Source organism: Calliphora vicina, chromosome 3, assembly GCF_958450345.1.
Source record: "Calliphora vicina chromosome 3, idCalVici1.1, whole genome shotgun sequence".
Lineage (NCBI taxonomy): Eukaryota > Metazoa > Arthropoda > Insecta > Diptera > Calliphoridae > Calliphora > Calliphora vicina.
Genome location: NC_088782.1, coordinates 74,037,842 through 74,059,636, shown reverse-complemented (window position 1 = coordinate 74,059,636; position 21,795 = coordinate 74,037,842). Strand labels below are relative to the sequence as shown.

Below are 21,795 nucleotides of genomic sequence, written 5' to 3'. Positions count from 1 at the left end.
AATAAAGTGTGAAATTTTTAAAAAATATCAGTAAGTTTGTAATAAAAATGGATCCGAGTGTTTTTTTATATTCTTCATCATCGGAATCAGAGGACGAGTCGAATATTACAATTATAAGAAGAAATATTCGTGACAAAAGCAATCCTTTTTCATTGCCTGAAGTTGAGTAAGTTGTGTCTTTTGAAGTGAATGATTTTAAATAAATGTTTCAACCTCCATAGATTTAAAAGACGTTTTCGCCTGTCAAAAGATGCTTTTAAATATGGGTTATCCGAAATAGAAATTTCTGGTCATATGTCGACGTCCGTATCACCCATATTATAGCTAGGCGCTACATTGAACCTTTTGGCCAGTGGCAGCTTTCAGCATAATGCCGGGAATGATTTTTTGATTGGATTAGCACAAAGTACCATGTGCAAAGTTGTAAAAAAAGTCACAAAAGAAATAGAAAAGAAATTGTGTGCCAAAATGATAAACTTTTTGCCAAATCAATCTGAGGAGTGTATGGAGTATTTCATGGACAAGTTCAAAATCCCTGGAGGTATTTATACGACAATATATGTTAAGTACTTAAAATATAAAAGATACTTTCAGTGGTTGGATGTGTAGACGGCACTCACTTTGGTTTACAAGCACCCACAGAAAATGAGTACATGTTCTTCAACAGAAAAGGATTTCACAGCTTAAATTCAATGATATTATATTACAAATATTACAATTAATTAATCAATTAACAGTTGTGTAAAACGTTTAGATTTGTGACCATGAATACAAAATATTGGCTATTAATTCAACGTACGGCGGTGGTGCGCACGACAGTTTTGTTTGGAAGCATTGCGAAGAACGACGTTTACTCGAGCAATTGTATACAGAGAACGGCTTAAATGTTTGGGTTCTTATTTGGGTTCTATGGTACTATACACACAGAGCCCTGGTGTATAGTACAATATTCAATAACCGCTGAAGGGTCTGCAGAAGCCTATTTCAATGAAATTAACGCGAAGGCTAGGTGTATCGTTGAACGCACAATAGGAATATTAAAGGGACGCTGGAGAATATTATGCAATGAGAGAAGAAGCCGATACTCTCCCGAAAAATGGCAATATTTGGTAACGTATGCGGTGCTTTACACAATGTATGCGTAAAGTTTAAGGTGCCTATGTACACGCATGTAAATTCTAGAGAGCCCTCGTCAATTGAAGTATTTACTGGCGGGGAAACACGATTGCTAAAAATTGGGCAGAAAATTAGAGACCAAATAAAAATATCTTTAAATGCCATTTAAAATATGGCTTTTATTTAATAAAAAAAGACAGAAAACAAAAATACATTTCATGTTAGGTAAATATTAAGTAGTAAATAACATTTAATTTATATGATGCTTAGCAGATCTTAAAGTAATTCATTCAGTCTAATAAATGGGCTCAGAAAATAAAACTATTTTTATATGATGTTTGGGCAAGTAGTAGTTCAAGTATTTACCCGTGAATTTGCAATAAAAAAAATGGTTGAAAAACTGGTAAAAGAAAATATAAAAAAATTTATGTGTTTCATTCTCATCGAAGCACTTCAAGCTCTAGTGTTTTTGGAATTTAGCGATGGCAGGCACAAGAATAAATTGGCTCAAATATAAAAAATACCTCAGTACACATGCTCGGAAAACATACCGCTAAGAACACCAGAAAACATCGATCACTCTCTTATCAATTTCGATAAAAATCTCAAACTGGCTGCTCAACATGCTACCCAAACCCCCCGACAAATCAGATATAATAGAATTAATTCTGCAGATGTCGAACGGCTCTTAAATGAAAAAGTAAAATTTCGCAGAGAGTGGCAATTGCACAGATCCCCCAACTAAAATCGAAGCTTAAAGATTGTATAAAAAGACTTAAAAAGCTCTTGGAATTTCGAAAAATGAATCATTGAATAAATATTTAGAAAGCCTGGACGCAACCTCGCAATCGGATTACTCATTATGGCGAGCAACAAAAAGTCTTAAAAGACCCGTTATATGTAAGTCCCCCTTGCTAAATTCAAGTGGTGGTTGGACAAGAAATGATACTGAAAAAGGGAATCTGTTAATCATTTAAAAAAAGTATTTACACCAAACACATCAAACGAAGCAATTGAGTTGCCACCTGTTGCACCCCATTTTGGAGCAGCCGTACCCCTACGTTTTGAGATTCGAGAGATCGAAAATGCTATTGTTGATTTAAATCCCAAGAAAGCGCCTGGTATGGACAAGATCAGCAACAAGATGCTTATGGAGCTACCCCGGATAGCAATAAAAATAATTCTTTTTATTTTTAATGCTATATTACGACTTGAATATTATCCTCCAGAATGGAAGGTTTCACTGGTTACCATGATACCCAAGCCGGGAAAAGATCACACAAAAGCAGAATCGTACAGACCCATCAGCCTATTGTCTAATATATCAAAGCTATTTGAGAAGATACTTATGAACAAGTTGTACCCGATGTTAACTGAAAACAATTGTATTCCGAATCATCAATTTGGATTTAGAAAAAAACACAGTACTATCGAACAAACCCATAGACTTGTAAATATGGTGAGAAAAGCGTTTGAAGAAAAGAAATACTGTTCCGCACTCTTCATCGACATCTCTCAAGCGTTTGATAAGGTATGGCATGTTGGATTAATATACAAACTGAGTCAAAATTTACCCGCAAACACACATAAGCTGTTGGAAAGCTATTTAACTGGTCGAACTTTTAAGGTTAAAGAGGTAAACTTTTTAAGTACTGCACAACCCATTGAAGCTGGAGTCCCCCAAGGCAGTATCCAGGGACCTTTTTTATATTTGATATATTCGTCTGATAAGCCAACTAACAATCGCACTCATACATCAACATTTGCTGATGATACTGCTATTCTAAGCATTCATGAAAACCCTCAAGAAGCGTCTCATTACTTACAAAACCACATATTTGAATTAGAAAAATGGTTAAAACAATGGAAAATTAAAGTCAACGAGCAAAAATGTACACACATTACATTTACATTGCGTAGAGAATCATGCCCCCCTATTCATATCAATAACCAAACAATAATTCAACAATTGGAAGTGAAATACTTCGGAATACATCTCGATCGTCGCCTTACATGGAAAAGTCATATAGATGCAAAGTTGACTCAAATGAAATTGAAATCAATTCAAATTAATTGGCTTATTGGCAGAAACTCTACGCTTAGTTTAGATTGTAAACTTCTACTTTATAACATGATCATAAAACCGATATGGTGTTATGGCATACAGTTATGGGGCACGGCCTCAGCGTCAAATGTAGAAAAGATCCAAAGACGCCAAAACAAGTTTCTAAGAATGATTGCAGTTGCCCCCTGGTATATCAAAAACGCGAATATACACAAAGATCTTAACGTGCCCATTGTAAAAACTGAAATCTCGAAAAATGTACAAAAATATTTAAAAAAAACTTGAAGTTCACCCAAACCGCTGGCCCGCAACATATTAGATAACCGTGGCCACACTCGATTAAGAAGGAGGGACACAGCTAGTGTTTATAAACCGGTTAACCGAAAAACCGGTTTTTCATCGAAATCTCGGTTTTATGCGAACCGGTTAATTTGAAATGTTGATTTTCGGTTAACCGGTTTATCCGGTTTTTATCACTCGGTTAACCGGTTTTTAAAATTTGGGAATAAAATTAATAAATTTAATGTTTTGTGCATTTTTAGTATTCATTCGATACACATTATTGGTCTGACTTGAAACCTAAACTGCTGATTTACAATACAAACCTCTTTAGATTAATATTTTTAAGAATTACAATAATTCTATATAGAAGAGGACGATCAGTTTACTTAGAAACTTTTTCAGAATCAATTACACATGATGAAACTATTAAAAATTAAAATAAAATTCCGCATAATTCTATAAGTTTATGTTTAGGCTAAATCTTACTAATGCATTATAATGATTCATTAAAAACTTATTGACGATTTTACCAAACGTTAAATTGAATTCGATGTACATATCTTCAAAAAATTTGACTTCATTAGTGTGTTTTAGACTTGCCACCTTTTGAAATTTCCAAAACGGGACACCACTAAATGATCTGGGAAAAATTCAAATAAATTCGTTTATAATTATTGTCCTATTTTATTTATTAAAGTCAACAATCTAGACTTTAAAAAAACATAAACGTAAATAAAATAGGAATAGTTAATATTATAGGAATATGTTTATTTGTTTGTGACTTATAGCAGAATAAACCACTGGACCGATGGTCTTGAAATTTGTTATGTATGTTCCCCTATACCTGGATGGACCAATAGGCTATTTTAAAAATTCAAGTGTTCGTCGCACTTCCCATACAAAGTAAATAGTTATTATGGAATATCTGATGAACTATAACTGTGAAAGCCGCAAAACTTCGCAGAATTTACTTCGGTATAATTGTGCACATCTTGGCTAAAAATGGGCGTGACACATACAAAGTAAATAGTTATTTTCGAATATCTGGAGAACTATAACTGTGAAAGTCTTACAACTTTATACGACCCAATTTCTTATCTGTGTATGAAGTCTTACCATAAATGGGACTGATCGGAATAGGGGGTGTGGCACCTTTCATAGAGTGTAAATAGTAATTATCGAATAGTGGAAGTCTTAAATTTTTTCCCTAATATCACCCTTACTATTCTACATAGTTTGGGTATTGTGTTAGTGGGCGTGGGACTTCTCATATAAAGTAAATACATAATTTCGAATATCTGGAGTACTATAATTGTAATGTATTTAAACTAAGTATGAATCAAATTCTAATTACTGTACGGAGTTTAGCTAAAAATGGTCTGGATCGGAACAGTGGGTGTGGCACTTTACATACAAAGTACATAGTCAATTTTAAATATCTGGATAATTAAGACTGCGAGATTTTCAAATTTTGTCTGAAAATTTATTTTTTATAATTTTATCTAATTTGTTTCAAAAAATTGTTTATAAAATCTTTCACATTTTTTTATTTTACTACGATAAACTTTAATAAAGTTTAATTATTTCAGTCCATAATTTTGAATTTATATTTTTAATCAATTTTATCAGCTCTTATTAAATCTTTATTTGAAGTAATAAATTCAATAAATTTAGCACATCTTAGCTCTGAAATTGGAATGGACCAACAACTCAGCTTTAACTAAAGGTACAAGCATCCTAGAACGAGTATCGTGCCATTTATGTTTCATGAATGTATACTGTAAACATTATCTTCTTCTTTATTTATATAATTCTTCTGTACGTCTGTTAGTTACTGAACTCCTCCTTAACGGCTGGGCCGATTTCGATGAAATTTGTTGTGTGTGTTTGAGTGAGTCCCTGGATGGTTTAGATTCACAATTGACCTATATAGGTACAATGGGCATGGCACCTCCGATACAAAGTAAAAATTTATTAATGCATATCTGGAGTACTATTATAGTGGGAGTCTTCAAACTTTGTGGGAGCTAGGTAGAACAACGTTTGCCGGGACAGCTAGTTTAATACATAATAGAAGTTAATGCACTAAAGGTTTATAAAAAATATTTTGTATGAAAATTTTATTTTATAAAGCTTTTATAAATTTAAAATATGAATATGGAGTAAGAATATGTTGTTAAATAGTGATTTTTTGAGAAAATACTATATTTCAGAAATTAAAGCATTCTTGTCTATTGGTATTTCCAATTTCTTTATATTTTTTGTGGTAATTAATGAAAAAGTTATGTTTTTTTTTTCAAAACGGGACAAATGGCGTCCCGTTCAGAGTATCGCCCGGCACACGGGACATTCGACTCTAAAACTGGTCTGTCCCGTCGAAAACGGGACGGTTGGCAAGTCTAGTGTGTTTTGTTCTTAAAATTATTAATCATTTTGTTAGCTTTTCAGAAATATTGCAGGAGAGACAAAAAACGTTCTAAAATCCATGATTTGAAACATTTTTGAAATCTGACAATGGAGTTTTATTAATTATTTGGTATTATTTATAATGACAAATAATCACAGCTAAGAAGAAGTGCGTTTTCATCTTATAGGTCCTTTTTTAGGACTTGTAACATTTTCTTTTTCGTATCAAAAAGTTAAGGTGATAATAAATTTTAAAATTATCAAAAATTTAATTAAAAAATGTATTTACATTTTTTGGTTGGAATTTAATGAATAAACCAATAATTAAAACAAGTACGTATTATATATTTAGTAGCATATTTATACACAATTCCATTTGACTGTGATAATAATTTTGCAATTTTTTAGAAAATAAAATGAACTCAGCACTTTTGTATATTTATAGTTATTTAATATTAACCATTCCTGACTACTAAAAACTACAAATTTTAAAGCTGACTTTATTGGACATTTTATGTTTTCTACACATATACGACGGTTAACCGGTTTTTTCGATGTCGGTTAACCGAAAAACCGGTTTTTTAGAAAAGGCCATTTTTCGGTTAACCGACAAACCGGCAGACCTAATCTAGAAGGAAGAATGCCAATTTAACCAAAACAACCATGAATACAAAATTATTTCGTCCGGCACTGGCTGGACTAATTAAATAATAATTATTAGATATAAGATTTGAACCACTTATTGTTAGTTCATTAAATAATGAAGATACAATAAATAAATGATGAAAAAAAAAGTATTTTGCATGGAAAATAAAATAAAGTGGCCGCTCAGCAAACGTCTTTGTGTAGATTGGAGTTGGGCACTTATAAACGCTCTTATCAAAACATCAAATAACTTAGAATCTGTGGGAGCATATTTAAGCAAATGTTTTGAAATTTTAAACAAAAATTAAAAAATTAAACCAAATTTTGTCATTACACAAATATGTTGCTGTCACTTTTTAAAAATTTGTTTAGCTGATATTGAAGAATATGCTGCCAACAATGAACAGAAGAATTTATTTGAAAAGGCAATGATTAGAGCCATTAATATTAGTCATATTAATTCTTTTTGGATATGGTTTAAAAACTTATGTGTTGTGCTGATATCTCAAAATAAAACTAGAGTATGCGATGAAGCCATAGAATACTTCGAATTATTCCAAACAAATGACAACGATTACATAAATATTTCTTCAGAGCTAAAGGCAACTGGGAACTAAAATGTGCCACAATATCAAAGTAGTCCTTTTTATAAAAAAGGTGTGGGCATTATCAACTCAACAACTAATGATAGCAATAATGGAATACCCAACAATTTTCAAAATGAGAAATATTTAAATCTGGTTTTAAAAAAATATGTCCCGTATACTGTTTTCTGGACCAACGTTATGGGTTTTATGGTAGAAACATCAGACAAAACACGCATTTCTACCAGCCTTGTTGAAAGTTACTTCAACATTAACAAAAACATAACACTCGAAACAAAAAGACACTTAAGACCAAGTGCGTATGTTCGAACTTCCAAAACATATGTAGAGGCGAAGATTAAAGATATTGACAATATGTTACAACGCCAAATTCAAACGGAAGCTGAGTTAACAGACGAAGCGCATACAAAAAATACTGCTTTAAAAAAGACACCTACAAAGAGAAACACTGATGTATTATTGGAAGATAAGTGGAAAGCCACACCTACTAAGGTAAAACGGATGGTTAACACAACTCAAATGAGCAGCGAAAAACATTTTAAAAAAAGATGATTTATTAAAAGTATACAGTGAAAAAAAAATAACAAAAGCACTGAAAAATGTTAAATTTTTGCTGTACGACTATGGAGATGTTTATATTAGCCAGTGTTGCCAGAAAATGAATTTTAAAATATGCTAAAACTTGAAAAACTAAGTGCTAAAATGTTCTACAGAAGAAAAAAAAAAGTGCTAAATTGTTTCAATGTAACAATACAATTTTTATTTCAAATGTTACAAATATAAATTAAAGTTTTTTCTAATTTTGTTCATAACAATTGTTGACTTGTTTTAATAGATTACATTTCAATCGCTACCTTAATATAGAAAGGCCCTAACTAACATTTTCATTACTGTACAGGAGAAGAAAACAACTTAATAAAACTTAAATTTCTGTAGTTGTGATTTCTTTTTAACACAAAATTTTATGAAGGTCTTCATCCAATTTAATGTTGTCACATTTTATTTTATTAATGGTGTATTACGGGATTATCTATCGAAGTATGCAAAAAACAAAATTTTGGAAAAAAAACGAGTTAGGGCGTTTCTATATTAAGGTAACGAATTATTAATTCAAAATTTTTTCTGAAAATAAATTGGGAATAAGAAATTATAGGTTATTTTATAAAATGTAGTACAAAAATATTTAAATAAATATTTTAATTTTTAAAAAATATATTATATTCAGAATTGAATATTCCTTTATATATGTATTTTACATTAAATATACATATATAGTTTTTTTTAAATATACTTTTATATTGAATTTCTGTTTTTGTTTTAAAGAATAAAATAACAAATATTTTTTATAACTTCCATGTTTTAATGAAATAAGATTTTTAATTTATTAATACATTTATCAGTATTATTCGATACAAAAGCTATTAGAATACCTACTGATTATACAAAATAATTAATTGAATGATGATCTTATTTTATTTGCAATATCATTAGTTATATTGTAAGTGTAACAACATGCATTTTCGAATTTCAATCCTTCTCGAATTTGTATTATTGAACTTAACAATTCTGGTTTAATTCGATTACGAATTTTATTTTTAATTAAAGCCATTAAACTAAAAAGTCTTTCAACTTCGGCATTAGAAAATGGTGAAATGAGTAATGACAATAGAAAAATAGACAATTCTTTAAATACATTTTCACCGACAGAATTTTTAAAATTATATACTTGAATCCAAAAAATCATTGTATCAGATTTTTCATCCCAATCTTGTTTTGAGATATAAGAACACTGATTTTGAATAATATTTATATCAGTTAAACTATATTTGAACTCTTCTAAAATGTTTGTTATTGGGCTCTTTACACGATTTAGTGTATTTTGTATAGAAAACATGGAAATATTTTTTTAATATTTTTAGGCAAAAGATTTCTTAGTTGATTTACAAGTTTTTTTAAAAATAAATGCAAATATTTTCTTCTCATATTCAATTGAATTTTTTTAAGCTTTTTTTATCGCTTGCTTTATTAAATTTTCAAATTCATATCCTAAATACGGCGATGGAAGTAAAAATTCATCAAAAGAATCTTACTATTAATGTTTCAAAAAAAAAATAACTGTTATTATTTTCCCTTTTGTTTTTAATTTCTTTAAACTACTGATATAAAACAGTTGTAAAAATGCGTAACACATTACATACATAGTTATAAAAAAGTTATTTTTTATTTCTCCAAAAGCATTTTATGGAGTAAAATATTTTTTGGAAGTAAAAATTTTTTCGAGAAAAAATTTTTTTTTATCAAGCAAATTATGCTAAAAAGCATTTAGCATAATTTTTAAAAATTTCAATGCATTTTCAAGAAACAAAATGCTAAATCTAGCACTGAAAGTGCTAAAATGGCAACACTGATATTAGCCTTAAAAAAAGAAATTCCATAATTTTCTCAATACATATACTTGCACGAATTTCAATCGTTGAATTCAAGAAAAGAAATTTTTAATAATATTATCGATTTATATTGCAATATTTTATTTCTGAAAAATAACATAATGGACTCAGATTGCTTTTCATGTGAATTCGGCATGGCTATATTTAATAATAAAAGCAGGGTTTACAATTGCTACTATATTAGCCCTCAATTGCAGTAAATATACATTTTTATCATCTGCATACTAAAAATATAGTTACTATTATAATTTTGTATAACTCTGCTAATATAAATTGCTGTTACTATTCATATATTACTATACAAATTGCAATGTTAGTTTGCAATTTCTAGTAGCAGATACAACCAGTTGTCAACTCGTTATTGTAGCACAACAACCAAAATATATATTCGTGCTATAGTAGCATACACACTTTTTTGCCGAACTAATATTGCGCGTCAGCATTCGTTTTTGTTTTGTTGTGCTAGCAATTTTCTCTGGCAGCAATTTACATTTCTTTGGTTGCTCTGCTATAGTTGCATTGATATTTCTTGTTTTTTGGCTATTAGGATGCTGCTAGTTATTTTATTGTCAAGTATGTAATACGAAATAACGATTATTCATTAGTGTAAATATTTTTGAATATAATTGAGATATTGACTTGAATTTTTTTGTAAGACTAAAAATTAACATATCTAAACTAAAAAAATGTTCGGAATAAATGTGGATCAAATTGTTAATAATATGTATTTGCAATCCTATTAAAATGTTGATACAAATTTTAGTTTTAGAAACTCAATAAATATGTAGAGTAACTTCGGGTAATGTGGACTACCGTTTTGTTTTTTCTTAATTTTGGCCACAGTATATATGGATATTAAAAAAGTTGTGAAGCAATAAATTAGATAATGTATTCTCTAATTGTTTTTGCAGTTGAAAATTTTTTCCGTCAAAGGATAAAAAATTTATGTGAAAATAAAAATTGGAGGGTAATATGGACCACTATATGAGGGTAATGTGGACTAGCATTTAATACATAAAATTCATGAACCAGCTAATAATGAATGATTAAAAAATTTAATTTCAATATATTTTTATTAATACAAACAAAAAAGTCGCGTTCTTGGCTTAGATAGATTACTTACAAAGTACATAGTTATTGTCGGGTAATATGGACCAGTAGTACATAATCAAGTAATTTAAGTGGTCCACATTACACGAACTTGGGTTACAGTGGTAAAAAATTATTTTTACATAATAATCTAAATGTGCTTAAATTCTTACCAAATATATGCAAAACTACGTATCCACTTTAACTATATAAAACAACCAAACATTAAGTTCTACCAAGTAACTGTACCAAATTTTGTTTCTTACTTGAGCCGAAAAAAATGTTGAGCACGCGCATTAATTTCAATACAAGAATAAAAAGCCAATATATCAATTACTCATGAAAGCAAATGTGCAATTGTCGTTTCAAACAAATTGTAAAATGTACGACAAATCAGTTTTATCATACCTTCAATAGTTTCTGAAAATAGACACTGGTCCACATTAGACACATAGTCCACAATACCCGAAGTTACTCTAATCTATATATGTATATAAAAGAGTAACGTTACTGACTCACTGACTGACTGATTCATCATCGCACAGCCCAAACGGCTGAAGCTAGAATCATGAAATTTTAATTGTGGATTCCTCCCTCCCCAAAACGACACGATAAGAAGGGACTTTTGGAAATTCGAACGTTTAGGGGGTAAAAAAGGGTAAATTCGGTAACCTTATATCTTAAAAACTAATAAAGGTACAAAAAAACTTAAAATTTCATGTTACTCTATTCAAAAAATAAGCTGACGGGTGTTTCGTACTTTTGCGAAATTCGAAACTTTTAGGGGAGAAAACGGGTAAAAACTGTATTTTAGTACTTTTTTGGCACCCTATGTATCTTTTAAACCAATAAACATAGAATCAAATTTTAAATCGTATTCTTTACTTATCAAAAAATAAAAAATATATGTTTGGTACTTTTTGGAAATTCGAAACCTTAAGGGATAAAAATTGTGTTTATTTTTAGTACTTTTTCATAAAATATATTTTTCTATTATTTGACATAGACATACGAATATTTTATTATGAGCTCCCACCACGTTACAGAAATTTATTTGAATAAAATTGTACCACCTCAATGGGGATAAAAAAGGTACCAAAAAGGGGATAATCGGGAAAATACATTATATTTGAAATTATTAAGCCAATTTTGATAATTTTTTTAACGTTGGTTCCTGGATTCATACAAAAATTAACTAACAGGGTGTTATTTGGAACTCGAGTACCAAGGTGTATATTGGGCCAAATTCGGGTAAACAGTTTGGTACTTTTTTTAAAACTTATTTATTCTTGGGCACATTAACACAGATTTTAATATTTTCAGACATGCATAAACAATTTTGCATAAACTGTAGCATAAACAATTTTGGCAAAATGGAATATTTTTAAATTTCAAACTTGAGGGGTGTTCAAGGAAGAAAAGGGTAATTGGTACTTTTAGGGGGAGACTTTTTGGTACTTTTTGTTTATTCTAATGGTACTTTTTTGAATTTTCTATAACAATGAACTTAGAAACATGAAATTAAGCATATATGGTCCTAAGTAAGTGAGAATTCTAGGGGGAGACTTTGTGGTACTTTTTCTTTATTCGATTGGTACTTTTTGTAATTCCTTCTCAAATGAACCTAGAAACATGAAATAAAGGTTATATGGACCAGAGTGAGTGGGAATCCACAAGTGGCTACTTTTTGGTACTTTTTGTTTATTCTAATGGTAAATGGAATTTCAAAACCGCGGTTTCGGTTTTAAAAAATTAAAAAGCGATCGGTTTCGGTTTTGTGATAATTTATTAAATATTAAGTATTATAGAAACAAAATTAGTTGATAATATAGGAAATGATATACAAATCTAAAATTCAAAATTGACGGGTTATGGTTTAGTAAATGCGAATTTAAAAGTGATAATCAATGGTACTATTTCCTTATTGCAATGGTACTTTTTGAGTATTTTATAATAATAAACCTAAAAATTTTAAATTAGGAACACATTTTGCATTTTCTATAATAATGGACCCAGAAATATGAAATTAGACATTTACAATTAGATTCACAAAGTGAGACTTGCTAGTACTATTTCTTTTTTTTTTTTGCTCAAAAGAAAGCCTAGGTCCATTCCTTTAAGATATTTTTAGTCCCTTAGTGGGATGCGAGTGGGATATCTATCAAAATAAATGTTTTAACACAAAAATTGTATGTCTTGAGTTACAAAACATTTATTTTGATATATATCCCACTCGCATCCCACTAAGCGATCAAAACCATCTTAAAGGAATAGGCCTAAGCTTTCTTTATAGCAAAAAAAAAATTACAAAAAGGGCCCATTTTAAAAAAAAGTCAAAAAAGTTTTTGATTTTGCCAAAAAATCAAAAATTGTATATCTTGAGTTACAAAATATTTATTTTAATAGATATCCCACTCGTATCCCACTAAGGGACCTAAAATATCTTAAAGGAATGGACCTAAGCTTTCTTTTGACTAAAAAAAAATTTTTAAAAAAGGGCCCATTTTGAAAAAAAATTCGAATTTGCAAAAAAAAAGTCAATAATTGAATGTCTTGAGTTACAACATTTTTATTTTAATAGATATCCTACTCACATCTTCCTAAGTGACAAAATAGGTCTTAAAGGAAAAGACCTAAGCTTTCTTTTGAGCAAAAAAAAATTTTTAAAAAAAAGTCCCATATTGGAAAAAAATTTCGATTTTGCAAAAAAAAATTAAAAAATTGTTACAAAATATTTATTTTGATAGATATCCCACTCGCATCCCACTAAGGGACTAAAAATATCTTAAAGGAATGGACCTAGGCTTTCTCTTGAGCAAAAAAAAAAATTAAAAAAGGGCCCATATTGGAAAAAAATTTTGATTTTGCAAAAAAAAATTAAAAAATTGTATGTCTTGCGTTACAAAATATTTATTTTGATAGATATCCCACTCGCATCCCACTAAGGGACTAAAAATATCTTAAAGGAATGGACCTAAGCTTTATTTTGACTACAAAAAAAATTTTAAAAAAAGGGCCCATTTGGAAAAAAAATCGTATTTGCAAAAAAAAAAGTCAAAAATTGTAAGTCTTGAGTTAAAAAATATTTATTTTGATAGATATCCCACTCGCATCCCACTAAGCGACCAAAAGGGTCTTCAAGGATAATATCTAAGCTTTTGTTTGACCTAAAAAAAAAGATTAAAAAAGGGTCCATTTTGAAAAAAAAAGTCAACAAAGTTTTTGATTTTGCAAAAAAAGTCAAAAATTTTATGTTTTGAGTTACAAAATATTTATTTTGATAGATATCCCACTCGCATCCCACTAAGCGACCAAGTAGGTGTTCAAGGAAAATATCTAAACTTTATTTTAAGAAAAAAAAAAAAAAAAAAAAAAGGACGCATTTTAAAAAAAAGTCAAAAAAGTTTTTGATTTCGGAAAAAAAATATTAAAAATTTTTTATTTTTTTTTTTAAATATTTTTTTTCGAAAGATCGAAGAAATAGCTATCTATACTATTTGGGACACATTTTGCTAAGAACAATAGGTAATAAGTTACATGGATAAGAAAAAACCCCTGTTTGACCAAATTGTCAAAATTTTACCCCCTATAACTCAGAGAGTTCTCGACCGATGTTGTTGAAAAATTGTGTCTGAGTTACTATCCAATAGAGCTAACCTTGGTGCAAATTTCATCCCGATCGGAAGACATCGATTTCAAAAGTTGGTTCACTTAACATGAAATGCCCCATATACTTATTATTATAAGGCTTGTTTAAAACAAATAATTTTTGTACATTTTTTTATCAGTTTGAAACTAACAAAATTAACATTTTGGCAAACTTTGGACTATATTATTTTTTTTAATTTGAGAAATAATTTTTGTTCTAGTCAGTGTTGCCAATTCATGGTGAACAAAAAGGGCTAAATACTTAGAAAAAATGCTAAAAAAGGGCTAACATTTTTAATTAAAAAAATACATACATACAAAAAACAACAAAACAAACAAAAATTTATGAATATAACACACGTTCAAATGCAAGAAAATAAGAATATTTATGCCTGTATGTTGATCCTTAACTTTAAAATAACGTAATATGGGGTCACACGTATATCATATGCCGATGTTTTTAAAGCCTCGGCCTGCAAAATGCTCCTAGGCAAATTTTTTTATATGAAAGACAAATTATGCATAAAGTAATCCTTTGTGATAACTTCGATGGAGAATATTTTGATAAGTGAATATATTTCAAATATGCCTCTCATTTAATGCTGAAAAAAAATATTCTAAAAATTATACACGTCGCCGGACAGAGCCATTAGTTAGTAAACATATCAAAACTAAGGTAGCCAAAATATATAAACATAAATATTTAATTTAAATTTGGAAAAAAGTTAATTTTCTATATTTGATCAGATAAAAATTATCATAGCTAAATTATTATCGATAATGAACTGAATTTCTCTTTCTAAATTGGTTGGATTGTAGTCTTTGAAAACGGTATACTACATGGCATGTGTTATAAAATATTTGTTAAAGTACTATATTTACGTCAATACATCGCCCAGATAAAGTTAAAAGTATTCTCTTTAACCCTATATATGATTTTATAAACGCCCGGACCCGCGTTTAAAACATTAACATATTTATTAACAATTTTTATGCAAATAACGTCCATTTTCTCTATATTAGTTATGACATTTTTTTAATGTATGGAAGGTAAAACAATTTGTATGTGCTTAAATTGTTTATTGGTTCAACATTTTTAGTTAATTTTTGTCATAATATCCCTACCAATTTTTTTGAACTGATTTTACTAATTTTCAACAGCAAAAATTTCAGATCATTAGAGTAAATATATAAAGGCTAAAGGCTAAATTAATTTTTTTGTGGCTAAACAAGATTGAAAAGGGCTAAATTAGCCCAAAAAACGCTAAATTGCCAACACTGGTTCTAGTACAAGTTAGATTTACAGATTTACGTCAGACAAAACAATAAAAAAAGGAAACATATTGAAATTTGTATGCACAAAGAGTACAAACAATTTATTTATATTTTAAATTTTAAAACAAAATCAGTATTGTAATAACAAGAAATTTAATTATTAATGTATAATTATAAAAAACACTCATGTATTGATGATAGCGTAAACTTATGGTTCAAAACCTTTTAAATACACATTATACATAAAACTATATAAAGCGAATTTTATTTTGAACAGACATTTCGACTTACGAGTATAACCTAAAATAATTTTGGTTTTAAAAATGATATTTGAAAGAACTAAGTTATAACTTATAAGGTAACTGCTGAAATATTTTAATAATACATATGTTTAGAACATTTCAATAAAATGCTGTAAAAATAAGAAAATAAACATTAAATTAAACAAAAGTCTTTAAATAACTATTGAATTTATAAGATACTAGCTGTCCCGGCAAACGTTGTAGTACCCCAGATATGCAATAATATTGGAGGTGCCATGCCCATTGTTCCTACATATATAGGAATTGTGAATCTAAACCAGTAATGCGCAGCCCATACCACAATTGTGGAAAATAAAATCACACGTATTCTTATGCTCTTACATTTTAGTAGTCGTTGTCCACTCAACGAGACAACTAGGAATACGCATGAGCATTGGTGTATGACTTTTTGTTTTTTGTATTTTTTCAGTTTTTGTATTTGTGTGTTTGTAGGTGCACTGAATAAAATAAAGAATTGAATGTGTTGGTGAGAGTAAGTGTATTGGTGAGAGGATTTATTTTTGCGAACCTCTGATCTAAACCATCCAGTGACCGGCTCAAACACACACAACAAATTTCATCGAAATCGGCCCAGCCGTTAAGAAGGAGTTCAGTTACTAACACACGTACACAAGAATTATATATACATACATACATACATGTAAAGATAAAAGCATGTTGCATTATATCTCTGATGCTAGGTTTGTCGCTAAATGCCTTTTAATCATATACATTTTATAATGTAATAAATAATTTGATTAAATTTAATGTTTATTTTCTTCTTGCTTTAAACAATTTTTTTATACCCTTTATAAGGAAAAAACCAAAAACTTTTTTGAAAATTTATTTTTTGTAGAGGATTTCAACGCAAATATTATAAAAATACCAAAAAAAATCAATGTGTAAAAAAATTCGAAAAAGTACCTTTTGTTCTGCGACTCCTGAATTTATTATAATATATTTTTATTATATTACACAACATCATTTATTACAAAAAATTTCTTTAAATTTATTTCAAACTACAAATTTAAAAAAAAAACTTATGTCAATTTCAAAAAGTTTTGAACCCACAACCCCTCGATCACTAATCGTACGCTTGCACACTGAAAAATTTTCACAAATACAATTCAGCATTCTCCCTTATATGTGTAGATAGCCTAGTCCCTTACCTCCATTTTCCATATAGTGGGATTCCATGCGATGGAATAGTTTGGCCATATTTCACAAAATCCCTAAAAGAACTCTAAAATTTTCAAAGTGGAATTTTCAAATTTTCACAAATACAATTCAGACAAATGGATTTTATTGTCTGATGGAGTTGTACATTGCCTTCTTTTTTTATATGATCAATATGAGTGACAAAGAAGCATTTGCCCTAATACCCAAAAAATCTTTCAGTTATATTCAGTTATATTCAATTGTAATTAAATATTAAAAATTTCCACAATTTTACATTATTTGTATTAAAATCTTTATATTTGAAATAATTCTTTCATTATTTTAAAATATTATTTTGTTAATTTGTGCCAAATGTTTCTAAAAAAATAGTTCACATATTTAAATATGTGTGTAATAGTTAAATATGTCGTTACGTCATAACATATTTAACTTTGGAGTCAAATATGTAATAACGTAAGCTCTTACGTCGAAACATATTTAACTCGGCATATTTATCTTCACACACATGTGTTAACAACTAATCTAGTACCATTGCATAGAGTTGGCTGATTCAGGTTTCGTAACATAACTATTACTGATCCAACCTTAAGCTGCAAGTCATGTGGTGGCATCCGCGGTAAGTCCAATGAATTCAGAAACTCTAACGGATAGTTAACAACATCACCAGGATCTGTAATAGAATCAATTTACTTATACGAATGAAATTATCCATTAATTAAGCTTTGGATTTTTAAATTTATATCATCAACGTCCTTATTTTTTGCAGCTAAAATAGCTCTTTCGCTCAACCAATCGTAATTATCGTAATTTTGAGCAATATTTGGGAACACGTTTGCTATTAGTTCTTCTTTAGACGTTGTAAATTGACAAAAGCCCATTGGAAATGAAATCTGGGCTGTCGAAAGTCTCCAGCCAATAGAAGCATCATCCCTCCAAATATTTGTTGATTATTTCGCAAGTCTCTTAATGTTCTATCAAGTGCCTCTAATGCTCGTTTGTGAGCCATTGTACATTCATCCCAAATAATGACTTTGCAGTTTTGAAGTACTTTTGCCATCGCTGATTGCTTTGAAATGTTACATGTTGGCTCATCTACCGTTTTGCAAGTTTAAAGTCAGTTTTAGGGAAGTATGGGATGTTCTTCCTCCTTCTAATAGGGTTGCAGCAATCCCAGAGGAGGCTACTGCAAGTGTAATTTGGTTTTGTTAGCGAACCGAAGCCAACAGTAGGTAAAGTAAAAACGTTTTGCCTGTACCACCAGGTGCATCGAGAAAGAATATGCCTCCATAACCTGCATTAACAGCTCTCATAAGAGTGTCGTATGCGTTTTTCTGCTGGTGGTTTAACATTTGTTCTTACTGATTGACTTAATGAATTCCGATCATATTGCCGTTCACATTCAAATTATTCGGTAAATGCTTGGTGTGCAGGACGATTCGGAGATGGCATTCCTAATTCTCCAAATTTAACTCGCTGGTACGGAAAAACTGTTGGAGGTATTGTCATATTTTTTTCATATTTTTATTCCCTATTATGTTGTTAATAAATCCCCACGTGATGATCAAAAAATTCTGAAATTTGTTTAACAAAATTTTTAAAAATTTGAAAATGGAGTTTTGAAACTGCCGTTAAAAAAAATAATTGTTTTTGGTCATACCTGGGAATAGGTTAGCGGTATCCTACGAAGACAAAAACTCATATAAAAGTAAATATCTAAGTAAAACTAAACTCTTATTTTAATATTTCTCAAAATATGTTAATTTTGTTCCTACATTTCATATTCTAGTGGCCTGAGACACGTTAATGGCCTGGCGATTTTGCGATCCGCCATTGCTTTAGCCATATAGTTTCTCTTATAGTTTACGAGTTATTCGCATTTGAAAAGTAAAATTTTATTTTATTTACCTACCTTGGTCTGGTTTTTTGCTAATAACGGATCCAATTCTTTCCCGATTTTCTTGAAATATAATTTAAGTATTTTTTTTCGGAAAAAGTACTTACATTAATTTTAAATTATACAGAAAATAAGAAAAATATAAATAGTGTATTTATATTGTTCTGAAAGACAACATTTCGTGAAATATTATAAAAGCAAATTAATATCAAAGTTCGTATTGTTACGTAGTCCAGAGCCTTCCGAAGTAGACATATTTTTTATATAAATTTCAACTTTAGGCAACATTTTCTCAAATCGCACAGCTGCTTTCAAAAAATTAAGACCTGTTTTCTATGTCCCAACATGTTCAAAATTTTAGATGTTTTTTTTTAATTCTAGTAATGAAAATGATATTTTACAATATGATGACAATATGATTATATCATCTAGTGATGTTGAACCAATTCCTAAACGATGCCGACAATTATTCAGTCATTCAGATTGATCATACATATTTACAGAATTTCCTTAAAAAATGTTTTAGCTTAATTTTTGGATAATTTTCTGTTTTTTCTATGATTAATGAATAATATTATATTTTTGTTTATTTTTTTAAAGGGTTTTTGTTTTTACTGTTTAAGTAAATGAAATAAATATAGTTTTGTTGATTATTTTTATGCGATTTTGCTTTTGTTTTTTTAATTAAAATTTGAATTTATGTTGTTTTTCAGAATTTTGGAACGAATCATTAGTTTTTGTATGAAGCTAGAGTATCGTTTTATGCGAATTCAATTTATGCGATATTTTTTTGAACGCATCTATCGCATAAAACGAGACCTGATTGTATAAAGAATGTTTAAAATAGTAAAAAATCTTTCACAAAAAGCTTTGCTTACTGTTATTAAAAATACGAAACATACAACTTTTCTTAAATTCTCGAATTCATTCGTTTCACCTTTGGTAAAAAAATCGGACCATATCTTTTGACAAATCTCCTGGTATTTGTTTATAAACTTCAATATAAGTATGTATAGTTTATAGTTATCTATTTCTTCAGATATTTGAAGCTTTTACGTAAGGGTTTGTAAATCTTGTAAAGAAAACATAATTTTTTTTTAAATTTAAAAATGCTATTTTTTTAAAAAATGATGTTCTAAATAGCTGACCGCTGTTTCTAAAAGGTCTTCTACTTCAGTCTTAAACGTTTTTTGTTCATTAAGCTAGGTACTCTGTTCAAAATTTCGTGCGAAATGCCGTCAAACTACATATAAAATATTTGGAATGTAATATATGCGAAATAATTTCGCAAAATTTGTACTCTGTTTTTATTGTGGAAAACATGTGAAATACATCTGGCAACCTTATTTTTCCACACGAAATAACATACGCAGCACTTCTTTCGCACGAAATTGAAAGCAACAGCGAGCTGTCAAACTGCATATAAAATTTTTCACATGAAAAAACCATGATTTTTCGCAAATATGAACAGAGTACTAGGCTTTAGGCTAAATTTTTTTCAAAATGCTGTTAACATTGGAGCCAAAAAATTTGTAATTTATTCTACTTTTGAGGCTATTTATAAGTACGGCAACTCTAAAACAGTACAGAAATCATTCTCAAGAGCTAAAATAGTTGTATGAAATTTCTGCAATATGTTTTGCATAAAATATAAAAATGCTTCTTTACATTCTTCTTCATTGACATCATTATCAGAAATTCCACATGACACGTATTCCCATAAAACTTTTTCGTATTTATTTTTTCCTTTCTTCAAAAAATACATACACTTTTTTGTATAAGTTATGACTGTGTACTAATTAGTAGTAAGTAAATTTGATGTAATATATAATATAGATATTATTGTCGAAAATTTCAATTTAGCTGGACAAATGAAATTTTAGCTTGAAATTGGACAGGCATCAAAAAAGCTGGACAATCCAGCCAGGCTGGCAACCCTACACGTGAATGTGATAAATAAGTCTGGCCGACCATATTGGCGTACATCGAATCTTGGGCGTATTAGTGCAAATGTCTAGGACTTCCTACATAACTCGCTGGTAAAATTGTAAATCGACCAACAGTATTTATGGCGTCACGGAGATGGATGTATTCTTCAGTTCGTAATTTTTGCTGATTAAGACGTATGTATGTTAAACGTTCGGTTTCGATTTTCGCATACATATCAACTACGAATTGATGAAATAATTTTCTACATTTTAATATATGATTGTCCTCGTTATAACGAATCATTAATCTATATTAGAGTGACAATCAGTTGTATGGAAAAAAATGTTTGTTAAAATTTTGAAGAGTGCCGGGTGGAATATTGTGACACTAGGCCTAAATGTTAAGTGCTGAAAATTTGAGCCAAATCGGGCAACGATTTCTGGACGCGCATCGAGGTCAAAGTTCAGATATATGCAAAATTTTACTGTTAATATGGAATAAATAGGTGAAACTCGTTAACTTTCTTCATTGTTTTCTAGAAATATGTAGATTTATTTATATTAATGAATATTACATTAAAAAAAAATTTTTGGAAATTAACCCTGTATCTCTTTTGGGTCAAAATGACCCAAAAACTGTATTATCGCCAAAATTCGGAAAAAATGCAAATTTTTCAGTTTTTGTAAAAATTTTGCTACCAAAAAAAACACTTTTGGAATTGAATGCAAAAGAATCGAAATTTGTACGTAATTATCGTTGTAATGAGATATAAATGACAAAATTTGGTTAAAAAATGGTAAAGTTATTACAAATTCGCCAGACCATTAACGTGTCTCAGGCCACTTGAACAAGAAATTTAGGGAAAAAAATAACATATTTCGAGAAAAATTAAAATAAAAGTTAATTTTTATTT

General features: G+C 29.4%; 1 pseudogene; it reads left to right on the top strand.

The window, feature by feature from the left end:
- Positions 1-294: 294 nt before the first annotated feature.
- Positions 295-1,285, top strand: LOC135955530 (putative nuclease HARBI1; annotated as a pseudogene).
- Positions 1,286-21,795: the final 20,510 nt, after the last annotated feature.